Below are 16,919 nucleotides of genomic sequence, written 5' to 3' on the forward strand. Positions count from 1 at the left end.
GTTTCCTCTGAAAAAATCACATTCCAGAGCCCCAGTATCTCTCAAAAGGCAGCTTCTACACATATCTGGAGCCCCTGGTTTTATCCCTGGTGACTGACTTTTTGTGGCTGCCACCAAGGGGACACCCCAAGATTGCCTAGTTCTGGAGGTCAGGGGGGCTCTGGTTCCTGGGTCCCATGGCGCTGTAACAATCAGAGAGACAGTTCTTGGCAGACTCCCACCCCCAGGGCACTGCACAGATAACAGACTGAAACACACCTCCCATACCACCTCCCATCTTTCTCAGAAAGAGACGTATTTGCTTGTCATAAGCCTCGAAGTGAGGGACAGGCTTCTGTTTGGCACACTTGCGGGGACTTATAGAAGTAGTCTCAGGGAACAGAGGCAACTGAATGCAATCTTTGCACTCTCCCTCTGTCTCATTCCAGCTCACCAGTATCTTTCAGAAAGGAGCTTAGACCCTTGTCTGGTGCCTTAATCTTTGTGGCTGTTGCCAGGGACACCTCTAAAGTGCTCTGGTAAACAGAGGGGTTTATGCTCATGAGTTGCATAGGACTGTAACCAACAGAAAAAGAGTTCTCAAAAACATACCACCCTCAGGGTTCAGCGAGAGGCAACAGACCTAGGAGCTCAGTCTTTCTATGAAAGAGGCCTATAACCTTACCATCATAACTACAGCCTGAGGGGCAGGCTTCTCGACTGTAAACCTTTCCTGATATGTTGTGGGGAGGGCACTCTCCCTCTGCTACACCCCAGAGCACCAGCATCCTTCGGAAGGGAACTTTTCCATGTGTCTGGTACCCCACCTTTTTGTCTGGTGCCCTGATTTTTGTGTATGCAACCCAAGGGGTTGACCCCCTTGATTGGCTGGCTCTGGTGCCCACAGGGCTTGCATTCCTGAGTCCAAAGGGAACATAACAATCACAGACACAGTTTTTGGCAGGATACAACCCCAAAGGCACTGCAGACTGAAACATACCACAGCCTTTCTGTGAAAGAGGTCTACTTGCTTGTCTTGGAGCGTCGGCCTGCACACATCTACAGGCTGCAGAGATGCCCTCAGGGAACATAGACTGGGGGACACCATCTTTGCACTCCTCTACCTCACTACAACTCACCAGTATCTCCCAGAAAGGAGAATTTACACTTGTCTGGAGCTCTGATGCAACTGCCACCCATGGGATACCTCCAGATCACCTGGCTCTGGTGGCCAGCAGGGTTTATGGTAGCAGCCCCAAAAGGCTATATGTATTTACATTCTTTAACAGCTGCTGCCTAAGGCTCTGGCTTCTAATCAACCTGAATCTAGGTGCTGACTGAAATCCTCCAATTTGGGACACTGACGGTCTTGGCACACCCTCAACTACTGGAAGCTATTAAAATTAACACAGGATGTTTGAACAATAACAAAAGTTTGAGAGACAACCAAGAGCTAGGGAAGGGTTGAACGATAAGGCCAACCTCAAGACACAGAGGTGGTGGTTTCATTTAATGCATAGAAATCAAAGAGGTACATGAAAAGGTGCCCAACATCAGTATTCATCAGGGAAATGCAAATCAAAAGGAGATATCACTTCACACCTGTTAGAATGACTATTATCAAAAAGATAAGAAACAAGTGTTGGTGAGGATGTGACAAAGAACCTCTGTGCACTGTTGCTGGGAATATAAATTGGTGCAACTTCTATGGAAGACAATATGGAGCTTCCTCAAAAAATTAAAAATAGAACTACCATATGATCCAGCTATTTCTCTTTTGGGTATTTATCTGAAGAATATGAAAACACTAAGTCAAAAAGATATCTGCACTCCTATGTTCATTGCAGCATTACCAAGATATGGAAACAACCTAAGTGTCTATCAACTGATGAATGGATAAAGAAAATATGGTGTATATATATATATATAGTGGAATATTGTTTAGCCATAAAAAGGAAATTTTGCCACTTATAACAACATCAATGGACTTTAAGGGCATAATGCTAAATGAAATAAGTAAAAGAAAGACAAATACTGTATGATGTCACTTGTATGAGAAATCTCATAGATACAGAGAACAGATTGGTGGTTGCCAGAGGCAATGGGTAGGTGAGGGTTGGTAAATGAGTGAAGAGGGTCAAAAGGTACAAACTTCCAGTTATAAAATAAGTAGGTCATAGGGACTTAATTTACAGCATGGTGACTATAGTTAATAATGCTGCTTTGCATAATTGAAAGATGTTAAGAAAGTGAATCTTCAAAGTTCTCATTACAAGAAAAAATTCTGTAACTATGTGTGGTGACAATGTTAACTAGACTATTGTGATCATTTCACAATATATACTAATGTCAAATCATTGAGTTGTATACCTGAAACTAATATAATATTGTATGTCAATTATATCTTAATAGAAAATTCCTTTCTATTCAGAATTAATAATAATAACAGAAATCCACCAAATAAAATAACAGAGACCATGATGGCTCATCTTTGATCGAAATAACTGAAAATCTGTTTTGCAGAAAAGAGAAGCATGAATAAGGCAGCAAGGATCTTATCTAGCTTGACTCATCATTCCCTCTTTTCCAAATACATTTCCCTCCTTTTCCTGATAACATATTTTTAAGTAAATCTAAGCCAGTGTTCTATACAAAGTACATATTCAATGAGTTCATGAAAATCATGTAGATTCACAGAATAATTCGAGAAAGGATGAGAAGAACACAGCTGAAGCAGCAGGGAAAAAAGCAGCCAAGGCTCTTGCAAGTCAAGCTTCCCTGGTCCTTACTGCCAATGCCCTGCCTTCCTCCTGTGGTCAGATCAATAGACTCAAATAACTTCACAGCTCCAGGAGCCTACTAATTCTCAAAATGAAAAAGTATCGAGTAGCACTGCTCCAAAAGAACAGCCAGCTCAACAGTTGTCATTCTTCTTAATTTAACATTTTGTGACTTTGTACAAGGTACTGGGTATTACTTACAATATTTTTTTAAAAATCCTATACTCACAGCATTTATATGTACAAAAGAATATCCAATCATTACCTGATTGAAAGCATTGAATCACCAAGTGTGATCTTAGCGTCCCTAAAATGTCAGTTTGAAACAATGCCAAAAAATACTGGAGACTAAAGCAGATGAAAGAAACAATCACAATAATAATACATTAATGTTCTATAAATATTAATGTTTAGAGTAAAAAGAAATTGTTTTAAGCATTAAGAAATGGCTAATCCATCTTACTTAAATATGGTAACCACAGAGCAACCAAAATGAAGTATTACTGAGGAAAAAAGTTATTTCATTTTCCTGAACTTAATCCATTACTTTCATAAATATTTTCCAAATGAAATTACAAGATCATAATACCACTCATTAAAAGAGTGTTTACAGCTGAAGCAGAAAATTAAAACACTCATACATATCTCAAATGATTTTTTTTGTGAGGAATGATAACAAAATTTAAATCAAGAACATGGAACAAAATTGGCTTGAGATCTAAATTAGAAAGAGTCCTATGGAGTTGAAAGCATAGTGGTCTTGAAGTCTGGGTTCAGAGCCTTACTGTGCCATTTAATAATTTCATACCTTTGGACAAATCACTACCACTCCAATTCTTGACTGTGTTATCTTATAAAATGGCAGAAATTGCCTTTGCCTGACTACTTTAAGAGACTTTTGTTAAATAGGTTGGGGAAAAATGAAAGACATTCATTCAAAAAATATTTATCATGGGACTGGCAACATGCCAGACATGCAAGACATGGAGGAAAATAAAAGAGAAATAGCTCTTGCCCTAATGAAACTTACGATCTAGCTTTACAGATTACTGCTTTATAAATTTAAAAGTTTGTAAATTTTAAGAGACCATTGTCATTAAACTCATGACATCTTTCAGTAGTGAATGAGGACTAAACAAAATAGTAATTCAATCATTGTTTATTAAAAGTCATACATAGAAAGACAAATACAATGATATCACTTATACAAGGTCTGACAATTAAGTTCGCAAACTTGTTGCAACAATGTTGCTAACTTTTTTTGTATCAGAGGGATTATTCATTACGAATTTGTACCAACTGGACAAACAGTTAACCAAGTTTACTACTTGGAAGTGCTGAGAAGGCTGCGTGAAAAAGTTAGATGAAAACAACCTGAACTTTTCACCAATAATTCATGGCTCTTGCTTCAGGACAATGCACCAGCCAAACAGCGCTGTCTGTGAGAGAGTTTTTAGCCAGTAAACAAATAACTGTATTGGAACACCCTCCGTACTCACCTGATCTGACCCCCAATGACTTCTTTCTTTACCCAAAGGTAAAGGAAATATTGAAAGAAAGATATTTTGATGACAATCAGAAAATCAGGGGTAATACGATGACAGCTCTGATGGCCATTTCAGAAAAAGAATTCCAAAATTGCTTTGAAGGGTGGACTAAGCACTGGTGCATAGCTTCCCAAGGGGAGTACTTTGAAGGTGACTGTAGTGATATTCAGCAATGAGGTATGTAGCACTTTTTCTGGGATGTTTGCGAACTTAACTGTCCTACCTCGCATATGCCCATAAGAAGAAGTCTATTTCTTTAAAGTTGATGCCCTCCTCCCAGAATACATCTATAATAAATTATTATATAGTAGGGTGTGTGTGTATGAGAGAGAGAGAGAGAGAGAGAGAGAGAGAGAGAGAGAGAGAGAGAATGACTACAGAATTCTTCTTAGGGAAGGAATTGTCTATACTGAGGAAATACTTTAAGGAGTAATTTAAGGTACCTAGTAATATCTGAGGGTACAAATTTGCAGAAGCAAAGTTGATGGTGGAGAGATGGAAACTCTTACTGCATTCGAATAAAAGGAATTTAGGGGTGTGATGGAGAACAAAGGAGAGAAGATAGAGAGAAAGAAGATGGAAGAACAATGAGACAAATTAGCTAAAGGATTTTGAAGATTTCCAATAAATAAATTGAAGCAACTTAGAATATATTGTTACACAATAGCACTCCTTCCCTTCCATCTTCTCAAGTTTCTGTAAGGTTTGCCATATACATAAATGTGCCTTGTCTGGGAGTATTGCTGTGAGTGAGTGAGTTAAAATCAAGGGGGGAAAGATCAAATTCCAATTATGGATTAGCATACTGTAAAATAGGGATAAAAAGACCATCTGAAACTAAAGTAATTCAGTGGAGGCTTGGAGCCAGAGGTGACCCTGAGAACATGAGCCCCAGAGAATTTACAGAAATCTTGGGGAGACCATTATATTTGACAGAACATAGAATGAGGGCTCAAGCCAATTACATCCAGATCTTAAGGGCAAGGAGATTCCACCAGAAGGTAGTTCACAACCATAAATAAGTGGATTCTGAGCAACTGGAAAATGAAGGTCAAAAAGAAAGAAACAGAATATGAGTAAACACACAATGGAATACTACTTGGCCATAAGAAAAGATGAAATACTGCCATTTGCAACAACATGGATGGGTCTTGAGATTATTATGCTAAGCGAAATAAGTCAGACAGAAAAAGACGAGAACCATATGACTTCACTCATATGTGGAATATAAAACTGAAAGCAACAAAGGCACAAGACAAACAAAGAAACAAAAACTCAGATGCAGACAACAGTTCAGTGGTTACGAGGGGGGCGGGTAGTAGATGAGGGGAAAGGGATCAAATATATGGTGATGGAAGGAGAACTAACTCTGGGTGGTGAACACAATGAAATATATAGATGATGTGTTATAGAAATGTACACCTGAAACCTATATAATTTTACTAACCATTGTCACCCCAATAAATTTAATTCAAAAAAGCAGCAAGTGATGATCACTTAGAGCTTTTATGGGGTTCTTAAGAGTAAGTAGTGCCAAACTAACCCCATTTCCTTTATAAATGGAGTTACTAGACTGATAAATTTGTAATGCCACAGATAATATATCTTGATTTCAGAAAGGCCTTTGAGAAAGCACTTGAGCATAAAATAAAGAAACATGGTTTAAAAGTAGCCCAATGAAGTTAGTTTGAAGCTCATTTCAACAACTTCACTCAATATGTGTTACTATTTGATTGATGTTATTTGAAAGGAAGACAGAATGCTGTTTTCCATGTCAGAAAACAATTTTTCATAAATAATTTAGTTAAAGAAATCTGAAAATGACACCAGATTAAGAGGAGAAGTCAAAATAAAAAGTCAAAAAGATCTGGATGGACTGTAACAAAAAGCCAGCATTAACAAGATGCAATTTAATAAATGTTAAGGTAGCATCTACCTTTACATATAAAAAAATAAAACTAGTATCAGAGGAGGAAGACCTGGAGTAAGAATAATTTGAGTTCAGAAACTTGGGGGTTTTAATCACTCACAAAATCAGCATGAACCAACAGTATGATAAGGCTATCATAATAGGTAAGATAATGTTCGACATAAAATCAGGGAGGTAATTGTCTGAGTATATTATGCAATGTTCACAGCAGAGAGTTTATTTTTATTTCAAGATGTTTTGATTTCAACATTTTGTGAAAGTTACCTATAATGCATAAAGTTACCTATATGCATACAAAATAATTACAGAGAGGATTTTAAAGACTTCTATTTCCTCTACTGGCAAATTAGTAATTCAGTCCAATCCTTCGGATGAAGAAACCTATTATGATTTAATGAAATATAAAATACTTCATCCTTAAAATATCAAAGAGTGGATAAAACAGTAAAGAATTTCCTGAGATGAGTTCCAGAAAAAATAATGTTGAGGACACAAAGACAAGACACCACAAGCAAGAACCAGCATAATGGTAACATAAGCAGACACCCAGGGAGTCAAGACACTGAAGTTTTCAAGCTTGAACCATAAAATGAATCTGCTTACCATGTTCAAGCACAGCAAAATCAAGACTGAAAATTTCAGCAAGAACCTGAAAAATCATAGAAGATACGGAAATTCTAGAGTATTCAGTGCAGTGTAAAACTGCCATACAATGAATGTTCAAGGACCAAGAAATTATTTCAGCCTAGATCAGAAAAGACAGAGAGGTAAGTACTAACAGTAATAATCAGTTATTTGAAAAAGTTTTTCCTATTGCCTTGCTTCTGTGTTGCTCCAGAAAACATAACTATAAGTAGTGAATGGGAATAGCCAGGAGGCAGATTGAAGCTCAGTTTGAGAAAAATGTCTCCAACATTTAGAACTGTCCAAAATCAGGTTCACTGTCTCACAGAATTTAGATCTCTATCACAGTTAGTTATCACATATATTATTAGACAATTGTGTGTATTGCATATTGTAGGAAAGAGTCTCTCTACTTCAGTAAGATATTAGACTATAGGGCACTGAGGTTTCTCCACTGTTATTTTTTATTCCAAGAAGAAATTTAATGTAACCAAAATATTATTACAAATATTCTAAACCACTGTTTCCTAAAGTATGATCTGAGAAAGTTTTAGGATTAATATACAGAGGGTACCAAACAAATGTCTACACATTTTAAGAAAGGAAAAACCTGTATTAAAATTACGCTGACGGTAACCACTTTGAGCACCTCTTGTAATTGCAGAAGTCAAACGTGATTTGTATTCATCTTTTATTATTGGTATATATTTAGTATTACAATTTTAATACAGTGTTTTCCTTTCTTAAAATGTATATACATTTGTTTGGCACCCTCTGTATTATGGAAGAGTTTTAGGGACAAAAAAATTAGGAATGTCTGGGTTAAGCAAAGTTAAATAAGTTTCTTTCCCTCAATATCTCTCTAACTTTAATGTGCTAATGTGCATTGAAAACATTCAAAGGGGAATTTCTGTGTGAGGCATTAACCAAAAAAAAATATTTTTTATTTGTGTTGCATATTTATAACACAAGTTCTGCAGAACATTTTTGGGGGGACAGGAGATGTTGGGCTAAATAATTCTAATCTCAATCCCAAAAAAAATGAGTCTCTCTTTATTCTATGTGAAACCTTAACAGAATTGAGTGGATAATACAATTCACATATAAATTTTTCATAAGGATGAAATAATGAAAAACTGTCACAGTTTACCACAAACGGTCTTCCCTCTTACATAGATGAAGTACATTGCTGTCCTATAAATACTTTAAGTGGCTTAAGTAATCTAACCCAAGTTCAGGCTCTGATGAGGCACCAACAAATGTGGGAAAGGGTGGTTAAAGTGAAGAAGCCTCCTCCTTCTGACATACCTAAATTCCTTTCAGAAGGTGTTATAGGCCCATGAACTTTACTAAACACTTCTGAAAGCTATTTATAGTTAAAGCTGTTCTAACCGTTGGAGTACTAAATTCCAAAAGGTGTTTTTCCTATTGCTTTGAGCAAGTTTCTTAAATTCAATATGCCTCAGTGTTTTCACCTGTCAAATAGCAATCATAGAGACTTCCAGTCAAGATGGCAGAGTAGGTAAATGCTGTGCCGGCCTCTTCCCACAACCACATCAAAGTTACAACTAAATTATAGAATAACCATCACTGAGAATCACCTGAAGACTAGCTGACCTTAATTTTATAACTAAGAATATTAAGAAACCACGACAAGACTGGCAGGAGGGCTGGAGACACAGAACAGGCAGGTCCCACACCACAGTATGGCAATTAAAAATTGGGAGGGATATCTCAGCTGTGGAAGACCCCCAAGGAGCGAAGGATCCCAGACCAACACCTGGCTTCCCAACCCAGTGCTAAGAACAGGAGTCCCCATAACAGCTGGTTGTGAAAACCAGCGGAGATTGCATCTGAGTGAGACAAAGGGCTGCTGGAGACCCAGGCACTCCTCTAGAGAGGCCTGTGCATGGGCTTGCTAGCTCATAAATTCTTTCGCCCTAGGCTCCAGTGCAAGGACAGCAGCTCAAAAAATGCCAATGTCATACAGGGAGGAACTGAATTGACCACCTTCAGGGTGAGGGCTGTAGGGGTTGGGGTCAGGGCAGCTCTCTCCAGAGATGGGAGCACTGGCAAGCATCATTAATCCTAAGTTGAGTCTTCTCCTCACCCAGCCCAAAGATGCAGGCAAGTGCCAGATCTGAGTCTCCATTAACCTGGCTAATACCATTCACCCTGCCCTGGTGATTCCCTGAAACCCCGTCCCACCCAACTCAGACCCAGCCTGAGTCATTTCCAGCAGCTTCTCCACAAAAGCAGCCTGCCTCGGCTCACACTGCAGAATTTCCTATAATTTTTAAAAGGTCCACAAACCACAAACAAGCAGCAGCTAACCTCAGCGTACGCTGTACCTCTTGCTAAGCAATACTAAACCTGACACAAGCAGTAACCGGTCTTGATTTGCATTGTAACACACATTGGGTGTTCCCAAGTCTGGCATAAGCAGTAGCTACTGTTGGTTTGGAATGTAGCAGCAACTAAGTGGCCACAAGCCCAGCACAAATGTCAGTTGGCCGCAGCTTACATCATGGTGCCCACCAAAGGACCCCAAGCCCAGCACTAGTGGCAAATGATCTTGGTTCACAGCACAGCCTCTCCCAAGTGCTTCCAAGCACAGCACAAGTGGTAATGAACAGCAATCACTTTGTAAGTCCCACCAGGCAGCCCCAAGCGGAGCACAAATGTTGGCTGACATAGGTCTGCACCAGAGCCCCTCCTAAGACACACCAGAACATACCCAGTGGCTGGCTTTGAACTATACTATAGCACCACCCCATTGCTTCCACAGACGACACACCCAAAAGGCAGACTGGGCAACCACCAGAGCCCCCACTATAGTGAATCCTGCTCTGTAGGGTCAGCCCCTGCACAATGGCTCCTCTATTGTAGTCACAGCCAGTCCTCACAACCAGTCAACCCAAGGGTCAATCCCTCCCACTGATATGCAAACAGCAATCAAGGTTCAGCCACAACAGGAGGGCATATACAATGGACACCCCTTGAGTAACTGACTGAGGTGACAGGGAGATTGCACCACTGGGCCTCACAAGACACCTAATACATAAGGCCCGCCTGTCAAGACTGGGAGATAGAAAAAATACATTGAAATAAACCTAATACAGAGAAACAAACACAGGGAGGCAGCCAAAATGAGTAGACAAAGAAACATGTCCCAAATGAAAGAACAGGACAAAACTCCAGAAAAAGAACTAAACAAAATGGAGACAAGCAATCTACCACACACAGAGCTCAAAACAGTGGTTATAAGGATGCTCAATGAACTTAGGGGAAAAATAGATGAACTCAGTGAGAACTTCAACAAAGAGATCAAGACCAAGGAAACAAACCAGTCAAAAATGAAGAATAAAACAACTTAAATGAAGAATAAGTTCGAGGGAATCAATAGTAGATTCGATGGAACAAGTGATCAAATCAATGATCAGGAAGACAAGGTAGTAGAAAACACCCAGTTGGAACCACAAACAGAAAAAAGAATCAAAAGACATGAGGATAGTTTAAGGGACCTCTGGGACAACATCAAGCATAGCAACATTTGTATCATAATAGTATCAGAAGGAGAGAGAGAGTATGGAATTGAGAACCTATTTGAAGACATAATGACAGAAAACTTCCCAACCTAGCAAAGAAAATAGACATACAAGTCCAGGAAGTGCAGAGTCCCAAACCAGATGAACTGAAACAGGCCCACACCAAGACACATCATAATTAAAATGCCAAAGGATAAAGACAAAGAGATAATCTTTCAAGTAGCAAAAGAAAAGCAGTTAGTTATGGTCAAGGGAATTCCCTTAAGACTGTCAGCTGATTTCTCAACAGAACCTTGCAGCCCAGAAAGGAATAGCACAACATATTCAAAATGATGAAAGGCAAAGATCTTCAACAAAGATTACTCTACCAGTAAAGCTATCATTTAGAATCAAAGGAAAGATAAAGAGTTTCTCAGACAAGAAAAAGCTAAAGGAGTTCATTACAATTGAACCAGTATTACAAGAAATGTTAAAGAAACATCTTTAAGTAGAAAAGAAAAGATCAGAAATATGAATAAGAAAAAATAAAAAAAAAATTCTCACTGACAAAAACAAACACTTAGTAAAATCGGTAAATCAAAGTAAAAAGTTTTTGCATAGTAAAGGAAACCATCAACAAAATAAGAAGACATCATACTGAATGGGAAAAGATATTCACCAATGACACATCCAGCAAAAAAGTTAATATCCAAAATATATAAGGAACTCATACAACTCAACACCAAAAACACAAACACTCCAAAAAAAGAATGGGCAGAGGACCTGAATATATATTTCTCCAAAGAGGACATACAGGAGACGTCACCAAAATGGCAGCATGAGGTAAGCCTCTGTAAATCTCCCCTGGAATTTACAACAAATTGAACAACTATAACTCCACAAAGGACTCCCTGCGCAGCAGACAGGCAGGACGAAGAGGCCCACTACTGAATTCACCTAAAGGTGGGCAAATGAGAATGAAAATACATCCTACCAAAATTTTTCGGATGCAGCGAAAGCAGTTTTAAGAGGGAAATTTATATCACTACAGGCCTATCTCAAGAAACAAGAAAAATCCCAAATAAATAACCTCATGTTACACCTTAAAGAACTAGAAAAAGAACTAGTGAAACCCAAGGTCAGCAGAAGAAAGGAAATAACAAAAATCAGAGTAGAACTAAATGAAATAGAGAACAAAAAGACAATAGAAAAAATTAATGTGACAAAGAGCTGGTTCTTTGAAAAGATTAACAAAATTGACAAACCCTTGGCTAGACTCACTAAGATAAAAAGAGAAAAGACACTAATTAACAAAATCAGAAATGAAAAAGGGGAAGTTATCACGGATGCCACAGAAATACAAAGGATCATCCAAGCATACTATGAAGGACTATATGCCACCAAATTCAATAACCTAGAAGAAATGGACAAGTTCTTAGAAACATATAGCCTTCCTAGGCTGAACCATGAAGAATTGGAAAATCTAAACAGACCCATCACCAGTAACGAAATTGAATCAGTCATCCAAAACCTTCCCAAAAGCAAAAGTCCGGGACCAGATGGCTTCACTAATGAATTCTACCAAACCTTCAAAGAGGATCTAATACCAATTCTGCACAAACTCTTCCAAAAAATTGAAGAAGAAACAGTACTCCCCAACTCATTTTATGAGGCCAACATTACCCTGATACCAAAACCTGGTAAGGACAACACAAAAAATAGAAAACTACAGACCAATATCTCTGATAAATACAGATGCAAAAATCCTGAACAAAATGCTATCAAATCGAATGCAACAATGCATTAAAAAATTATTCATCATGACCAAGTGGGGTTCATCCCAGGGGCACAAGGATGGTTCAACATATGCAAATCCATCAATGTGATATATCACATAAACAAAATAAAGGACAAAAATCATATGATTATATCAATTGATACAGAAAAAGCATTTGACAAGATACAACATCCATTTATGATTAAAGCACGTAATGAAATAGGTATAGAAGGAAAATACCTTAACATAATAAAGGCCATATATGACAAATTTCAGCTAATCTCATAATTAATGGTGAAAAACTGAAGCCCTTTGCTCTACATTCAGGAACACGACAGGGCTGTCCCCTATCACCTTTGCTTTTCAACATAGTGTTGGAAGTCCTCGCCAGAGCAATCAGGCAAGAGAAAGAAATATAAGGCATCCAAATTGGGAATGAAGAAGTTAAATTGGCACTCTTTGCAGATGACATGATGCTATATATAGAAAACCCTAAGGACTCCACCAAAAAGCCATTAGAAACAATTAACAAATACAGTAAAGTTGCCGGCTACAAAATCAACATACAAAAGTCCATTGCATTCCTATATACTAACAATGAAATCTCAGAAAAAGAAATTTAAAAAAAAAGAAAAACACAATTCCTTTTGCAATTGCAGCAAAAAGAATAAAATACCTAGGAATAAACTTAACCAAGGATGTGAAAGACCTATATGCTGAAAACTATAAGACATTTTTAAAAGAAATTGAAAAAGACACAAAGAAATGGAAAGACATTCCATGCTCATGGATTGGAAGAATCAACATAGTTAAAATGGCCACATTACCCAAAGCAATATACAGATTTCATGCAATCCCCATCAAAATCCCAATGGCATTTTTTAGAGAAATAGAACAAAAAATCATCAGGAACCACAAAAGACCCTGAAAAGCCAAAGCAATCTTTTTAAAAAAGAACAATACCGGAGGTATCACACTCCCTAACTTTAGCTTGTACTACAGGGCTACAATAATCAAACAGCATGGTATTGGCAGAAAAACAGACACATAGACCAATGGAATAGAATTGAGAACCCAGAAATAAAACCATATAAATATGGACAGACAATTTTTGACAAAGAAGCAAAAAACATGCAATGGAGAAAAGACAGCCTCTTCAATAAATGGTGCTGGGAGAATTGGAAATCCATGTGCAAAAGAATGAAACTGGACTGCTATCGGTCACCATGTACCAAAATTAATTCAAAATGGATCAAAGACTTAAGCATAAGATCTGAAACAATAAACTGAATAGAAGAAAACATAGGTACTAAACTTATGGATCTTGGGTTCAAAGAGTATTTTATGAATTTGACTACAAAGGCAATGGAAGTAAAAAGCTAAAATAAACGAATGGGACTATATCAAACTTAAAAGCTTCCGCACAACAAAAGAAACCATCGACAAAATAAAGAGGCAACCAACTGAATGGGAGAAGACTTTTGCAAACAGTGCCTCCGATAAGGGGCTAATATCCAAAACATACAAGGAACTCATGCAACTCAACAACAAAAAAACAAACAACCCAATTGAAAAATGGGCAGAGGACTTGAAGAGACATTTCTCCAAAGAGGACATACAAATGGCGAATGGAAATATGAAAAAATGCTCAACATCACTAATCATCAGAGAAATGCAAATAAAAACTGCAATGAGATATCACCTCACCCCAGTTAGAATGGCTATCATCAACAAGACAAATAGTAACAAGTGTTGGAGAGGCTGTGGTGGGAATGCAGACTTGTGCAGCTGCTATGGAAGGCAGTGTGGAGGTTCCTCAAAAAATTACGAATAGAATTACCATATGACCCAGCAATCCCTCTCCTGCATATCTACCCAAAAAAATCTGAAAACAATTATACATAAAGACATGTGTGCGCCAATGTTCATTGCAGCTTTATTTACGGTAGCCAAGACAGGGAAACAACCAAAATGTCCTTCGATAGATGAATGGATAAAGAAGTTGTGGTATATATACACAATGGAATATTATTCGGTGGTAAGAAAAGATAAAATAGGACCATTTGTGACAATACGGATGGATCTTGAGAATATAATGCTAAGCGAAATAAGTCAGACAGCAAAAGCAGAGAACCATATGATTTCACTGATATGTTGTATATAAACCAAAAGCAACAAAAGAACAAGACAAACAAATGAGAAACAAAAACTCATAGACACAGACAGTAGTTTAGTGGTTACCAGAGGGTAAGGGGGGTGAGGGGTGGGAGATGAGGGTAAGGGGGATCAAATATTTGGTGATGGAAGGAGAACTGACTCTGGGTGGTGAACACACAATGGGATTTATAGATGATGTAATATAGAATTGTACACCTGAATCTATGTAATTTTGCTAACAATTGTCACCCCAATAAACTTTTAAAAAGAAAAAAAGAGGACATACTGATGATCACGGGACATATGAAAAGATGCTCAACATCATTAATCAGCAGAGAAATGTAAATTAAAACCACAGTAAGACATCACCTCACACCTGTCAGAATGGCTATAATCAATAAATCAACAATGAACTTAGGTTCTAAGGATGCTCAATGAACTTAGGGGAAAAATAGATGAACTCAGTGAGAACATCAACAAAGAGACTGAGACCAAGGAAACAAACCAGTCAAAAATTAAGAATAAAATAACTGAAATGAAGAATACATTTGAGGGAATCAATAGTAGATTAGATGAAACAAGTGATCAAATCAGTGATCTGGAAGACAAGGTAGTAGACAAGGTAGCAACAGTGTTGGTGAAGATATGGAGAAAAGGGAACCCTCTTACACTGTTGGTAGAATTGCAAATCGATGCAGCCACTAAGGAAAACAGTTTGGATATTCCTCAAAAAATTAAAAATAGAACTGCTGTATGACCCAGTAATTCTGTTACTGGGTATTTACGCAGAGAAATTCAAAACACTAATTCGAAAACATATATTCACCCTTATGCTTACTGCAGCACTACTCACAGTAGCCAAGACATGGAAACAACCAAAATTCACATCAATGCATGATTGAATAAAGAAATTGTGGTACATACATACAATGGAACATTACTTGACCCTAAAAAAGAATTAAATCTTACCATTTGTGATAACATGGATAGACCTAGAGGGTATTATGCTAAATGAAGTTAAGTCAGACAGAGAAAGACATACCATATTATTTCACTTATATGTGGAATCAAAAAAAAAAACAAACAAACAAACAAACTAACTAATAGATACTGAGAACAAATTGATGGTTCCCAAAGGGGAAGGGAATTGGGGGAATGGGCGAAAAAGGTGAAGGGATTAGGAAATACAAATTGCCAGTTATTAAAACAGTCATGGGGATATAATGCACAGCATAGGGAATATAGTCAATAATATTGTAATAACTATGTAAGGTGTCAGATGGGTACTAGACTTATCAGGGTGATCACTTTGTAAATTATATAAATGTCTAATCATAACGTTGTGTACCTGAAATTAATATAATATTGTATGCCAACTGTAATTGAAAAATAAATATTTTTCAAAAGAAATCATAATCATATGGTTGTTATGAGGGTTGAATTAAAGGAAATAATCCAGCACAGTACTTGGCACATTATAAAATCTCAAAAAATATTAACTATAATTTTTATTGCAAAAAATAGTACTTTGCTTTTCTTTGATTTACCATTACCTCTTGCTTCATTTGAATGATATGATATGTGTGAATTACCTGGTATTGTGCTTAGCAGTTAGTGACAAATAAAATGGTAGAGAAGGTGCTTGGGGGTCTTTATTTATATATATATATATATATATATATATATATATATATATATATATATATATATATATACAGTTACCTCCTAATTGATTATAAAGGTGGCAATTTTCACCTTACAAAAGGCTTTCTCAACAAATTTGGAATCTTAAACCTTAAAAAAATTTGGTCACTGGAACTAGAAATTACCTGGCACTTACTCTTTCATACCTGCTTCTTGGTTACAGCATTTATTAGTGTCTGTATTCACATATGAAAACAAATGAATCTCAGAAATGTTCAGGGATTTTTTTAAGGTATTCAACAAACCAATAAACAAGTAACAAGAAGCGTTGCTCAATTATCTCACCTACAGATCCACTAGTAGACAGCTCCTAGGGGTGAGAATTAATCCCTTCCCTTAAAAGCTACTTAAACAACAAAATCTGTGCCAAGGTGCTTTGTTGCAGTAATAAAATCATCAAAAGAAAAGAATATGAAAGTATAAAGGGTAGATCACTCTACCCTTTATAGGGTTGAAATAATCATTAGTGAGTAAGATAAAAATGCTAAGAAAGGTTTAGCTTAGCAATTAGAGAAAATGATTTTGACAAGAAGGTCAATCAGACAGGGCCATCATTTGCTTAATGCAGTAGTGATATTACAGTCACCCGATGCCTTTATGAAAATGCAGATGTATTTATGGGCAGGAGAGTAAGAGTCCTATTTAAGCAGGAGATAAAGCAGAGACTCTAAGAGATTCTTTGCAACCTTTTCATTTGTATGCTTAATGATTTGGTCAAACTAAATAAAGTTAAAAAAAAAGCTTTAATAAAATTCTCTTTCTACTAAACCTTTGCTAAATGGATTTGTCTAGCAAAATAAAGCAAGCAAGATATCCTTCTGCCTTTGAAGTCACTTAGTTAAAATATATTCTTTACTCATATTAAATCCATTTATACATTTTCATAATGGATTA

At 37.1% G+C, this 16,919-nt stretch overlaps 1 protein-coding gene across 6 annotated transcripts in view; it reads right to left on the reverse strand.

Annotated features, from left to right (window-relative positions):
- Positions 1-16,919, reverse strand: part of CTNNA3 (catenin alpha 3) — a 1,442,547-nt gene that overhangs the window by 1,334,077 nt on the left and 91,551 nt on the right. The gene's annotated exons all lie outside the window — the stretch shown is intronic.

This window comes from Rhinolophus sinicus, linkage group LG07, assembly GCF_036562045.2.
Source record: "Rhinolophus sinicus isolate RSC01 linkage group LG07, ASM3656204v1, whole genome shotgun sequence".
Classification (NCBI taxonomy): Eukaryota; Metazoa; Chordata; class Mammalia; order Chiroptera; family Rhinolophidae; genus Rhinolophus; species Rhinolophus sinicus.